The sequence below is a fragment of the Entelurus aequoreus genome, linkage group LG15 (assembly GCF_033978785.1).
Source record: "Entelurus aequoreus isolate RoL-2023_Sb linkage group LG15, RoL_Eaeq_v1.1, whole genome shotgun sequence".
In the NCBI taxonomy this organism is placed as follows: domain Eukaryota; kingdom Metazoa; phylum Chordata; class Actinopteri; order Syngnathiformes; family Syngnathidae; genus Entelurus; species Entelurus aequoreus.
The window spans coordinates 22,517,448-22,532,582 of record NC_084745.1 but is presented as its reverse complement, the minus strand read 5'-3'; the positions used below and the strand labels follow the sequence as shown (position 1 = coordinate 22,532,582).

General features: G+C 42.5%; 1 protein-coding gene across 3 annotated transcripts in view; it reads left to right on the top strand.

Moving 5' to 3' along the window:
• Positions 1-107: 107 nt before the first annotated feature.
• stau2 (staufen double-stranded RNA binding protein 2) overlaps positions 108-15,135 on the top strand; it is a 412,795-nt gene continuing 397,767 nt past the window's right edge. For all 3 annotated transcript variants that reach the window (XM_062021077.1, XM_062021078.1, XM_062021079.1), the window contains exon 1: positions 108-174. The gene's annotated coding sequence lies outside the window, so the exon portion shown is untranslated. The remainder of the gene's footprint in view (positions 175-15,135) is intronic.

The window sequence follows — 15,135 nt, the reverse complement described above, 5'->3', positions numbered from 1 at the left end:
TTCCACAATTTCCTCGCAGATAATGAATATTACTAATGGCAATTTACCTTTTTTGACGCGCTTCAATTTTAATGCCCACCCCCACGTATAAGATGGCATGTCTCACACACCGTCCAGTTCTCTTTAGTGTTTGCCAATGTTGGAGGTGTTACTGGGGTCTGGCCCGCGACAAAGGTAAACAAAATGGCTAAAATATTTGTCAAGGGTTGTTGAAATAATCACTGGGCTCTTCGCCACCTTCGTTACGTTACCGAAAGGCAGTTAGAAGAGCCGAGACTCCGGTGTTGTGTAGACTGAGCGCTATGGTGATGCTAGCTAGCTAGGAGAGATGGAGTGCTATGGTGATGCTAGCACGAAGGGTGCTCGGCCGACCTGCCATGATGGGGCTTTAACGCAACGCTACGTAACATTATGTCGCCTGGTTAGTAACATACGACGTTTTTATACATGTCTTTCTCTTTCTGTGGTCCTCAAACTGCATGTCTGTTTGTTTTGGGGAGCTGCCACGCTAAGGAAATGTGGCTTTTCTGCATGGAAATGTTAGCTTCTGGCTAAAGTGGAGCAGGTGAAGCAGTCAAGCCTGCTACTGTAGGCTGCAAATGTGTGTAATTGTATGCAAATGTAATACACAACATGTTATGATGCAAAGGAAGTGCATGAAAATGCAGTGATTGTTCTTGATTTTTGACAACGTTTAGTAACTTTAGTTTATAAATGCATATCTGATGGATGCATTATAGAGGATTATAGGGGCTGTCAAACGATTGAATATTTAATGCGATTGATCGAAGTTTGTTTAAATCAAAATTAATTGCAGGAAAAATTTCCTTTTTTTTGTCATTGATAGGAAGGGATGGGAATTTATAAGATTTTTCCAGTTCCAATTCCACTTTCGATTCTGCTTAAAGACTCGGTTCCTTGATTGATTGATTGATTGAGACTTTTATTAGTAGGTTGCACAGTGAAGTACATATTCCGGTCGGGGGCGGGGGGCGTGGTTGGGGGCGTGGTTATTTACAGCTAGAATTCACCAACTCGAGTATTTCATATACATCTCATATATATGTATGTATATATATATATATATATATATATATATATATATATATATATATATATATATATATATATGTATGTATGTATGTATGTATGTAAGTATGTGTGTGTGTATGTATGTATGTATGTATGTATATATATATATATATATATATATGTATGTATGTATGTATATATGTATGAAATACTTGACTTTCAGTGAATTCTAGCTATATATATATATATATATATATATATATATATATATATATATATATATATATATATATATATATATATATATATATTTTATTTACATAGAAAAAAAACAAAAAACTTGAATTTCAGTGTTCCAGTGGCTATCCATTAGATGGCAGTATTGTCCTGTTTAACTTCTCCGTTCATGATGAGTATATCATTTCGGCCGCCATGTCTGTAATTTCCTCGTTCTTCTGCTTCGTCTCCTTGTTGTGTGCGCAGTTGTGCACTCTATAAAAGCCCTAGATGTTATGACGTCTTTGGGCAGGCAAGCTGCTTTATATTGTGGGAAAGCGGACGTGAGAACAGGCTGTCCCCACTCAATCTCAGGTCCGCATTGAGCTGGAGGGGGCGTGGCCTCCAGCTCCGGCTGAATACCGGGAGTTTGTCGGGAGAAAATCTCTGCCGGGAGGTTGTCGGGAGAGGCGCTGAATATCGGGATTCTCACGCTAAAAACGGGAGGGTTGGCAAGTATGAATTTACACAAGAATGTAACATCGAGTAACATTTGATGTTAACATATTCCATTCAAAGTGAGATATGTCAAGCCTTTATTGGTTATAATTTTGAAGGTTGTGGCTTACAGTTTATGAAAACCTTGAATTGAAAATTTCGAAAAATGTGGGGTTTCAAAAAGTTTAAGTGAAGATCATCAAAATTATATTAAAGGCTTGACATATCTCACTTTGCATGTAACGAGTTAATATCACATATTAGTTTCCAGTGTGGGCAAGCGACTTGGAAAATGTAGTAAGCTAAGCTACAAGTTACTCTCAGGTAAATGTTGCTAAACTACAGGGGAAACTTCTGGCTAAAGTGGACCAGGTGAAGCAGTCAAGCCTGCTACTGTAGGCTGCTAATGTGTGTAATTGTGTGCAAATGTAATACACAACATGTTATGATGCAAAGGAAGTGCATGAAAATGGAGTGATTGTTATTGATTTTGACAACGTTTAATAACTTTAGTTTATAAATGCATATCTGATGGATGCATTATAGAGGATTATAGGGGCTGTCAAACAATTGACTATTTACTGCAATAAATTGTTTTTAATCATATTTATTTTTATATTGGTTTTATATTTATTTTTTGTTTTTATTCAGTCATTGGTGGAGCTTAATATTGTTTTTAACATGGCTGTGCAGCACTTTGGAAACATTCTTGTTTAAATGTGCTATATAAATAAAGTGGATTGGATTGGATAAATCGCAGTTTGTTAATAGTTAAATAAAAATTAATCGCAGGAAAAATGTACTTTTTTTTTGTCATTGATAGGAAGGGACGAGAATTGATAAGATTTTGCCGGTTCCAATTCCACTTTCGATTCTGCTTAAAGACTCTGTTCCTTTATAGTTCTCTTATCGATTCTTATTTGGAAAATAAGAAAGAAAAACCAGGTTGATTAGCCTCAATTTTGTTTAGCTTAGAGGTTACATGACCCCAGAAAGCCTACAGGGAGGTCACATACGTGGCTAAAAAATAAAGGTAATTTAAAAAAACAAAAAACAAATGAATAAATATTATTTTGTTGAATTTAAGAAAATAAATAATGTGGAAATTACACAAGAATGATATTAACGTATTACATGCAAAGTGAGATATGTTAAGCCTTTATTGCTATCGTTACTATGCCGCTACCTGTCTGCTCCGCGAGGCTGTATGACGTTGCACGCGTGACAGTATGTGACGTATGTAAGAAGGTGCGCCTGTTTTATGTCTCTGTGAGGAGAGACAAGAAAGAGTGAGACAAGCCTGTAGTGTAATGCCCACAGCTAAAAGCAACTGCGTGAGAACGTATACTCGAATATCACGATATAGTCATTTTCTATATCGCACAGAGACAAACCCACGATATATCAAGTATATTCAATATATCGCCCAGCCCTAGTTTATCATAAGAAATCAGGCAAATCAAAAAAATTCCAAGAATAAACACATATTTTATAGAGAATACTTACAGGTTTTAATAAAAATAACAATGCAAAATACATCCATCCATCAGTCTATTTTCTACCGCTTGTCCCTATTGTATCAATGGCAAATTAAATGCAGGCCTCGAATTTTAACTTTTTAAGGTCAAGACAAATGTTGCCTTAAAGGATGGCTCATATTTTAGGGCACCAAGGCAAACATTTTCTCTCTCTCTCTCTCTCTCTCTCTCTCTCTCTCGCTCTCGCTCTCGCTCTCGCTCTCGCTCTCGCTCTCGCTCTCGCTCTCGCTCTCGCTCTCGCTCTCGCTCTCGCTCTCGCTCTCGCTCTCGCTCTCGCTCTCGCTCTCGCTCTCTCTCTCTCTCTCTCTCTCTCTCTCTCTCTCTCTCTCTCTCTCTCTCTCTCTCTCTCTCTCTGTGTGTGTGTGTTTCATTATTAATATAAACTTGTCAGCTGTTTGTCATTTCATGATGCCTTTATCTACATTTTGATAGAGGGAATTTTTTTTATTAACTTATGTACATAACATATTTATGTGCATGTGCATGTAGCTGCTGTATCAGGACAGATCCAATTAGAGTTTGAGCAGAAATATGTCGTATATGAATTAACTATACACAATAACACATTAACAAAATTATGTGTCAAATGTTTTTTTAAAGTAAAACCTTTTGTGACATGAAAAAAACACAAGTAATGTAAAAAAAACATGGCGTTTACTTTTTGATATCAAAATAAAACACAAAGCAGTTTGGCTAATGAAGATGAAGTCTAATAAACAAGATGTGTTCTTCTCGAACGCCCCCTTGTGGTTCAGTACAACAGTTTGGCCAACAACAACAAAAAAACAGGAGTGACAACTCTACCATCGAACCGGTTGTTCGATAAGAAAAGAACCGAGTCCTCGGACTCGAATCCCTTTTTAAAAACCGGTACCCGTTATCGAGACCACTATAGTAAAGAAAAAGAGTTGGTTCTATATTCGAACCCCTCGGAACGAATCCCGTCCCGACCAGAAATGCTCCGTGTGACATCACAAGAAATCAGTCACGTAGCTCGGTCATTAAGCGCAGATAGCGAAAGCAGGAAAAAAATGGACGGGAAAAAGTGAATCCAATGAATAACTTTACTGGGAGATTTGAGCAGACTACAAACACATGACGAACACTTTTACGACCAACCGGAAACATAGCAACGCACCTCCTTTACGGCAGCTGTTGCAACGTTCTTATAGCAATCGCAGCACATACATATATGACATGATCTCCCTTTTTCAACTTTTGTTTTTCTTTCCTTGTAAACAAAACAAAATCACACTGTATATGTGTTGTCTGTCTAATTATAAATAATGCAGACGAGGCGTGTTGGCTGAGTTCTTGACGTTTACTTTCACGGGTGACGACATGCAACAACACTTTTTGGGGCTACCGCGCATGCTCGTCACTCCCGTTGCATGATGGGTAGTGTAGTTGTTATATTCCCTAGCTCATAACATCTTTCCCCCTATAAAGAAATAATGTTAACTCAATAAAGTGTATTCCTTTTTTTAGCTTTAACTTTTCATTTTTTAGCATTGTAACCACATTTGCAAACAACTTTTCTATTCATAGAATTTTCTTTCAATAAAGAAATAAAGTGCAAAAATGTCAAAGCATCATAACAAACAGTTATGTCAAATAGCAGCAGAATTGCACTTTTTGGAGAGCTGTATTATTTCCAGTTTTGTGCCCAAGGGACTGATTTTATTTAACACTAGTATTATTTATACACCTATAGTGATCACAGAGACAGGTTGTTTTTGTGTTACCTTATATATTTGTTTTTCTGAAAAATCCCACTTAATATACTTTGGGTAACAACAGTCAATATTTTTATTTTTTATTTTTTTAGGGGGGCAACAGTCAATATTTATTTATTTTTTAGATTAAATTGTTTTCTTATATAATAAAAGTGAGCTTTTGTTAAACCAAATATTGTGTGTTTTTTTCCATATACAACAACCTATCTGGACTCTATAAGAGAATCGATAAGGAATCGGTTCGATAAGAGGATTCAATAATGGACTCGAACTCGATAATTTCTTATCAAACATCATCCCTACAGCCAGCGTTTAATTCGATGAGATGACGAAACATTTTAGCTAGTGTTGATGTTATTTGAACACTGATACAGTTTGCAGTTAAATAAAGGAGTACACATCCCAGTAAACAAACTCAAGACTTTATAAACAAGTTGTGACAACGTTCCAGACACATCACCTGCAGCATGTTTCCTCACCTCATTAACTCTGTCACAGCAGCTGATGGACACTGTATTGTCAAAATGAAAGCAACATCATATAGTTTTTCTCCTTCGCTGATTACTTTTAGTGTGGGGACAAGTGTCTCCAATATTGTCCACATCTGTCTTCATCTAAACACAGCAGTGCGCTCTTAAACGCACGGCGGGAAGCGAAGGAAAATTACTGTAGCGTCCCGGAAGAGTTGGTGCTGCAAGGAATCTGGGAATTTGTTCTGTTGTGTTGCGTTGCAAATATTCTCTCGAAATGTGTTTGTCATTGTTGTTTAGTGTGGTCTCACTATATGGCACAGGTTTATGACAGTGTTGGCGTTGTTTATACGGTCACCCTTAGTGTGACATGTATGGCTGTCGACTAAGTATGCACTTCATTCGCTTGGTTGTGTATGTACAAAATTAGCCTTATTATCAAGACTGCCCATTGCCACACAGACTGGCAACTTTATTTGATAACCTCAATTGAAGACCATTATCACTTTGTTCAACGCTATTTGACAATAAACTAAGCACTAGGCTCCATGTACTCCGAGGTGATAGCAAAGTTTGAGACGTTGGTCCGCCATGACTAACAAGCCAAACAATTTTAGTGCGCATGCGCCTATCTTCATGTTGCCTAAACATATTGCTTAAAATGCACTAATAAATGACGGGGTTTCGGTAATTAAAAAGTAGGTATTACTAACCGTCTGGAATATTATCGGGAATTATTGTTCTACTGTTGACCATTACATCCCTAGCCCATTAACAAGTAAAAAGGCAAGGGCGGTCATGGAATGTTGTTGCAGCAAATGTTGGTAAATTTTTTAAGGCAAATTGGAGGGCGGTCGCGGCTTTTGCCGCAGTTGCTGTGGTTAAATTTGAGCCCTGTAAATGGATAGATTTATTATTTATCAATCAATCAATTGTTTATTTATATAGCTTTGAATCACAAATTCCTCAAAGGGCTGCACAAACCACAATGACATCCTCTGCTCTGATCCCACATCAGGGCAAGAAAAAACTAAATTCAATGGGAACAAAGAGAAACCTTGGAATAGACCGCAGATGTGGGGACCCCCCACCCCCGGGATGACCGGTGCAATGAATGCCGAGTGCATACGGTAATAATGTGAGAGTCCAGTCCATAGGGAGGTCAGCAGGGGGATCCTCATGTATGCAGACAAGTCAGCAGCGCAGGGATGTCACCAACTGATGCATAGAGGAGTGGTCCACTCCTGGTCCTGACTTCAAAATGTGAGAGTCAAGTCCATAGGGAGGTCAGCAGGAGGTTCCTCTTGCATGCAGACAAGTCAGCAGCGCAGGGACGTCACCAACTGATGCATAGAGGAGTGGTCCACTCCTGGTGCTGACTTGGAAAAGCTAGCGCCTCCTCCCTGGAAACTGATCCGTGGCCACCTGATAACCACACAGGAGAGGGGGGCCAGGAAAGAGAGAGGGCAGATCAACTGATCTAAAAAAGGGGGTCCTTTTAAAGGCAAGAGTATATAAATTAGTTTTAAGATGGGACTTAAATGTTTCTACTGACGTAGCATCTCTGTTATCTGTAGGGCATTCCAGAGTACTGTAGCCCAAATAGAAAACGTTTTACAGCCCACAGACATTTTTGGGGCTCCAGTGATTACTAATAAGACAGAGTTCTTAGAACTCAGATTTCTGGCCAGGACATATAGTACAATACAATCAGCAAGATAGGATGGAGCCAGAATGTTTAGTATTTTATAGGTAAGTAATAAAACCTTAAATTTGCATCGTAAGTGCACAGGAAGCCTCTGCAGGTGAGTCAGTATAGGCGTAATATGATAAAACTTTCTTGTTCTTGTCAAAAGTCTGGTAGCTGCATTTTGTACCAACTGTAGTCTTTTAAAGGCCTACTGAAATGAATTTTTTTTATTTAAACGGGGATAGCAGATCTATTCTATGTGTCATACTTGATCATTTCGCGATATTGCCATATTTTTGCTGAAAGGATTTAGTATAGAGGATTTAGTATAGAACAACGACGATAAAGATTGCAACTTTTGGTATCTGATAAAAAAAAGGCTTGCACCTACCGGAAGTAGCGTGACGTAGTCAGTTGAACATATACGCAAAGTTCCCTATTGTTTACAATGATGGCCGCATGAAGTGAGAGAGATTCGGACCGAGAAAGCGACAATTTCCCCATTAATTTGAGCGAGGATGAAAGATTTGTGGATGAGTAAAGTGCAAGTGAAGGACTAGTGGGGAGTTGAAGCTATTCAGATAGGGAAGATGCTGTGAGAGCCGGGGGTGACCTGATATTCAGCTGGGAATGACTACAACAGTAAATAAACACAAGACATATATATACTCTATTAGCCACAACACAACCAGGCTTATATTTAATATGCCACAAATTAATCCTGCATAAAAACACCTGCGTGTTTGTTATGCTAGCTCCTAGCTCCTCTGCTAGCTCCTAGCTCCATAGAACACGCCAATACAATTCAAACACCTGATCAACACACACAATCACTCAGCCCAAAAGACAGTTTACCTAACCCAAGGTTCATAAAGCTTATATATTTTAAAAAAGTTACGTACGTGACGCGCACATACGGTCAAGTTATCGAATGTTTAGCAGCCAAGGCTGCATACTCACGGTACCTGATATTCAGCTGGGAATGACTACAACAGTAAATAAACACAAGACATATATATACTCTATTAGCCACAACACAACCAGGCTTATATTTAATATGCCACAAATTAATCCTGCATAATAACACCTGCGTGTTTGTTATGCTAGCTCCTAGCTCCTCTGCTAGCTCCTAGCTCCATAGAACACGCCAATACAATTCAAACACCTGATCAACACACACAATCACTCAGCCCAAAAGACCGTTCACCTAACCCAAGGTTCATAAAGCTTATATATTTTTAAAAAGTTACGTACGTGACGCGCACGTACGGTACGGTACGTGTTATGCTAGCTCCTAGCTCCTCTGCTAGCTCCTAGCTCTATAGAACACGCCAATACAATTCAAACACATGATCAACACACACAATCACTCAGCCCAAAAGACCGTTCACCTAACCCAAGGTTCATAAAGCTTATATATTTTAAAAAAGTTACGTACATACGCAAAAAAAAGCCAAAGCTGCATACTCACAGTAGCACGTCTGCGTCTTTGTCATCCAAATCAAAGTAATCCTGGTAAGAGTCTGTGTTGTCCCAGTTCTCTACAGGCGTCTGTGTATCGAAGTCAAAAGTCCTCCTGGTTAGAGTCTCTGTTATCCGAGTTCTTCCATCTTGACTGCATCTTTCGGGAATGTAAACAAAGAAGCGCCGGCTGTGTACTGTTGTGGCTGACTACGTTCGAAAAATACGTCCATTTCGCACCGACAACTTTCTTCTTTGCTTGCTCGGCTTCCTTCTCCATAATGCATGATTGAAACAGATTCACGAACACAGATGTCCAGAATACTGTGGAATTATGAAATGAAAACAGAGCTTTTTCGTATCGGCTTCAATGTGGAAGGCATACCCGTGTTCGCCGGGCTACGTCACACGCATACGTCATCCTCAGAGGCGTTTCGAACCGGAAGTTTAGCGGCAAATTTAAAATGTCACTTTATAAGTTAACCCGGCCGTATTGGCATGTGTTATAATGTTAAGATTTCATCATTGATATATAAACTATCAGACTGCGTGGTCGGTAGTAGTGGGTTTCAGTAGGCCTTTAATGCTAGACATGGGGAGACCTGAAAATAATACGTTACAGTAATCGAGACGAGACGTAACGAACCCATGAAAAATTATCTCAGCGTTGGTGGTGGACAAAATAGGACACATTTTAGCGATATTACGGAGATGAAAGAAGGCTGTTCTAGTAACTGTCAGGGTTGCCCCTGACAGTTTGGTTGTGTTTTTAGTTTTTCCTCTATTAGTTGTATTTCCTGTCAGCGCTCTTGTTTTGGTTCTGTTTCCTGTTTGTCTTCCTGAGTGCTGTGTCCCCTCAGCTGTGGCTGATTGGCACCGGGCCACACCTGGTGCCAATCTGCCAGCTGCTATTTAAACCTGTCCTGCCCTCCAGTCACGGCTGGATTATTGTCATTATAATACTTGTCACTTCTACCTGTAGCTTCTACCTGTCACTATTTGTCGTTGTAGCTCTGTCTACTTTTGTCCACTCCGCTCTAGTCATAGTTCCTTCGTGTCACAGTAAGTGTTTTTGTTCAAGTTTGTTCTCCGCCTTGTGCGCGCCTTTTGTTTGTTCCCTTTTGTTTGTATTTTGCCAAAGTATTTACTTAAATCATGTTTTCTCGCACTATGCCTGCCATCATCTCTACATCTTGGGGTTCGTCACCAACAAACTCTGACAGAATAATCCAGCCAAATTCGAACCTCGCAGAGATGTCCATGGCGGAGAGGCTTAACAAAGCTTTAGAACTAATGGCTAATTTAAAGAAAAGTTCGGCCGCTTTTCAAGCCCTCTCCCACCCACCCCTGTCGTCTGTGGGCCTCTCTGGGGACGTCTGGGATCCGTCCCTTGGGGGGAGGGGGGGGGTTATGAGTAGCGGTGCAGCTGGGGAGGCACAGCTACTCACCCCAGTGGGTCTGCAACAGACGGCGCCATCCTCTCCGGTGGACCAGCAGGGGTCTCCACCACCCCTTCCGGTGGACCAGCAGGGGTCTCCACCACCCTCTCCGGTGGGTCAGCAGGGGTCTCCACCACCCTCTCCGGTGGGTCAGCAGGGGTCTCCACCACCCTCTCCGGTGGACCAGAAGGGGTCTCCACCATCCTCTCCGGTGGACCTGCAGGGGTCTCCACCACCCTCTCCGGCGGGCCAGCAGGGGTCTCCACCACCCTCTCCGGCGGGCCAGCAGGAGTCTCCACCACCCTCTCCGGTGGGCCAGCAGAGGGCGCCGCCACCATCGTCTCCGGTGGGTCCTCCCATGCCGGCGGTCGAGCCGCCTGGCCAATTGCGGCGGCGTTCAACACGCCGTCGCCACCTGACTCTTCCCCGCTTGTTGCGGGGACACTTGGCCTGGCGGCCCACCTCCTTGTCCTCCCTCCACCCTCCCTTGACTTTGGACTGTTTTTTTTTAATTTATTTTTTTGGGTGGGGGGGATTGTCTAAGAACGTCTGGTATCCGTTATGGGAAGGGGGGCTACTGTCAGGGTTGCCCCTGACAGTTTGGTTGTGTTTTTAGTTTTTCCTCTATTAGTTGTATTTCCTGTCAGCGCTCTTGTTTTGGTTCTGTTTCCTGTTTGTCTTCATGAGTGCTGTGTCCCCTCAGCTGTGGCTGATTGGCACCGGGCCACACCTGGTGCCAATCTGCCAGCTGCTATTTAAACCTGTCCTGCCCTCCAGTCACGGCTGGATTATTGTCATTATAATACTTGTCACTTCTACTTGTAGCTTCTACCTGTCACTATTTGTCGTTGTAGCTCTGTCTACTTTTGTCCACTCCGCTCTAGTCATAGTTCCTTCGTGTCACAGTAAGTGTTTTTGTTCAAGTTTGTTCTCCGCCTTGTGCGCGCCTTTTGTTTGTTCCCTTTTGTTTGTGTTTTGCCAAAGTATTTAATTAAATCATGTTTTCTCGCACTATGCCTGCCATCATCTCTGCATCTTGGGGTTCGTCACCAACAAACTCTGACAGTAACACTCTTAATGTGTGACTCACGAGAGAGTTGGGTCGAAGATGATACAGAGACTATTTGCAGAGTCGCTTTGTGTAATTGTTTTTGGAACACTTTGGAAGGAAGGAAGGGTGGGCTCGCGCCAATTTATACTTTTTTTTTTTTACCGTGTATAAATTTAATTTATACAATTATCGTTTTATCACGGAGTACTTACAAGCAGACAGTGTGTAGACAAAAAAGGGAGAACAGACGCATTTTGGCTTAAAAAATAAAGATAAAGGTGAAGTTATAACACTGAAACTTTCATCGATACGCTGTGGTTGGAGAGGACGCTGGCGCTGTTTGTTCGCCGCTTCTCCACCCGCGATCTACAGTTTTTCTGCGCTACTTTTAACCAGCCAACATACTCATTCAAGCAGCACTAACTTTTTACTTTTCTGATCTTGCGATCAGCCACTTTTTATATCGGTACCTACCTGCTACCCGCTACCTCCAGCTGTCAACTTCGCCTCTCCAGGGATCCTGCTCGTCCATCAAACCACTGTTGACGGAGATCTATTCCCCTTCCACAGCTGCAAGCCGATCCTCACTGATTTTGGACACAGACATTGCTCTGAGAGGTATTTTGCGGTTAGCCCTTTCTGCTGGGACCGCTGCCTTCTCATTGAACTGTTTGGCTAGCGGCTAGCTGGGCTAGGAAACATCCTTCCTTGGACAGCATGACGTTCAGATATTCCATCTCCAAACTCCTCGGACTCAATCCCACAATCACTCCTGGATATAAAATCCCCATCATCAATGAACTTGGACTTCTGCGTCGGCCCCAATAAATCCACAGAAGTTGTCGGACAAGGTTTGTCTACCACCAACAGCTTGATCAGTGTATTCCATCCATCTGGACCCCTGTCGAACATCTGACACGTCATCAGAGCGCTGTCGCTCCTGTCATTAGTAGCACTGGAAACGTCACGAGACCACTGCATGACAGCACAGGAAGCGCAGAGAGACCTCCACACACCAAGCAGGACAGAAAACGTGGAGTGGATTACAGCCTGCTCCGGCCCCTGCAGAAACTCACCACCTCAATAAAAGTCAAAATTCAACTTTTGAATGCACAATCTCTCGATAACCAATCCTCCTTCATTCAAGATCACATAATTGACAAACAGGTTGACTTCATGTGCCTCACAGAAACATGGCATCGACCAGAGGTTTACTCCATGACAATGCTCCTGATCTACCGACCCCCCAAACCAAACTCTGCTTTCATCCCAGAGATACGTGACCTTCTCACCACAGTCTGTGCAACCTCAGCCAATATTTTAATACTTGGAGATATTAACATTCATGTCAACACCCCCTCCTGTCACTCTGCTGCTGAGTTCCTGCATCTTTTAGATTGCCCCAACCTGACACAACATGTTGATATTCCAACACGCAAACTGCCGACCCTCAGCCTGGGACCACTCAGCCTCTCTGCTGCTTCACAGACATCACACAGCGAGAGGTTGAGGGTATCATGAGGAAGATGAAACCCTCCACCTGTGTCCTGGACCCTTTTCCCTCAGCCCTGGTAAAAACGCACACCCCTGCCATAAGTCCTTTGATCACCAAAATCATTAACTACTCCCTCCAGGCTGGTCAGGTCCCCACTGTCCTGAAAACTGCAGTCATCAAGCCACTTCTCAAAAAGCCCAGCCTAGACCCAGAAGTGCTGGCCAACCTCCCATTCCTCTCAAAGGTGCTGGAAAAGGTAGTTGCTGCCCAACTTCATGACCATCTTAAAACCAACAACCTTTATGAAAAGTTCCGGTCTGGTTTCCGCTCTGGCCACAGCACAGAGACTGCTCTGGTCAGGGTCACCAATGACCTGCTGATGACTGCTGATGCTGGCTCACCATCTCTTCTCATGCTCCTTGACCTCACTGCAGCATTCGACACTGTTGATCACCGCATCCTCCTAACCGCCTACACTCCACCATTGGACTCTCTAATACTGCCCTAAACTGGTTCACGTCCTACCTCACCGATAGAACAGAGTTCGTCTCTCTGGGAGAGGCAAAGTTGGACACACTCTCTGTCACCTGTGGTGTCCCTCAAGGATCAGTCCTCGGCCCCACCCTTTTCACACTCTACATGCTCCCCCTTGGCCGTGTCATCAGCCAGCACGGAATATCATTATACTGCTATGCCGATGACACTCAACTCTATCTAAAAACAAACCCAACCCCCTCTGCAGCCCTGCCATCATCCACACTTACCAACTGCCTGGAGGAGATAAAGGCGTGGATGAAACACAATTTTCTTCAACTGAACAGCTCCAAAACTGAAGCCATTGTAGTCGGCACCCCACATCAGACTCAGTCATACACCATCACCAGCATCACCTCTCATCCTCAGTCACTAATCTGGGTGTTAGAAAGTACCCTCACTTGACCTTAGAGGCTCAAATAAAACAACTGTGCAAGACCTCCTTCTACCACCTCAGGAACATTGCTAAACTCTGCCCCTCACTCACTCTCTCTGATGCCGAGAGGCTCGTCCACGCCTTTGTCTCCTCCAAGCTAGACTACTGCAACGCACTTCTTGTCGGGATCCCCAGCAAGAACATCCAGAAGCTGCAATACTTACAGAATAGTGCTGCTAGGATCCTGATGAGAGTGCGGAAAAATGACCATATCACACCAATTCTCAAATCCCTTCACTGGCTTCCTGTTCCACTCAGGATTGAATACAAAGTCTCCCTCTAACCCACCAGTGCCTCCGTGGAAATTCATCCCTCTACTTCAAAGAACTACTCACCCCCAAATCCTCCAAACGACACCTCCGGTCCGGTCTGTAGAACGCTCTCCCTGACCACCTGAGGGTACCACAGACTGTCGATGCTTTTAAAAAAGGCTTAAAAACCCTTCTTTTTAAAAAAGCCCTTTTCTTTTTAGATATATACATACTAGTTCTAGCTATTTGGCTGTTCTAGATTTTATTTTTTTAAATTTTTATTATCTTTTTATTTTATTTTTTTTAATACACTGTAGCACTTTGAGGTTGTTTACTCAAAGGAAAGTGCTTTTTACAAATAAAATCTATTATTATTATTGTTTTGGTGTCAAATGTTAAGGTGGTATTATTAAACAAGTACCGGTGTCTAGCAGGACCGAAAATCAACATTTCTGTTTTCTTTGCGTTAAGATGCAAAAAGTTGCTGGACATCCATTATTTGATTTCCAGATGACTACATTCTGGCGTGTTGGTCAGCTTTAGGGGCATGTAAAATTGACTGTCATCAGCCTGTACCTACTCAGTGGCCTGGTGGTTAGAGTGTCCGCCCTGAGATCGGTAGGTTGTGAGTTCAAACCCCGGCCGAGTCATACCAAAGACTATAAAAATGGGACCCATTACCTCCCTGCTTGGCACTCAGCATCAAGGATTGGAATTGGGGGTTAAATCACCAAAAATGATTCCTGGGCGTGGCACCGCTGCTGCCCACTGCTCCCCTCACCTCCCAGGGGGCGAACAAGGGGATGGGTCAAATGCAGAGGACAAATTTCACCACACCTAGTGTGTGTGAGACAATCATTGGGACTTTAAAGGCCTACTGAAACCCACTACTACCGACCACGCAGTCTGATAGTTTATATATCAATGATGAAATCTTAACATTGCAACACATGCCAATACGGCCGGGTTAGATTACTAAAGTGCAATTTTAAATTTCCCGCGAAATATCCTGCTGAAAACGTCTCAGTATGATAATGCCTGCGCGTGACGTCATGAATTGTAGAGGACATTTTGGGACACCATTGTGGCCAGCTATTAAGTAGTCTGTTTTCATCGCAAAATTTCACGGTATTCTGGACAGCTGTGTTGGTGAATCTTTTGCAATTTGTTCAATGAACAATGGAGACAGCGAAGAAGAAAGCTGTAGCTGGGAAGCGGTGTATTAGCGGACGGCTGCAGCAACACAAACACATAGCCGGTGTTTCATTGTTTACATTCCCGAAAGATG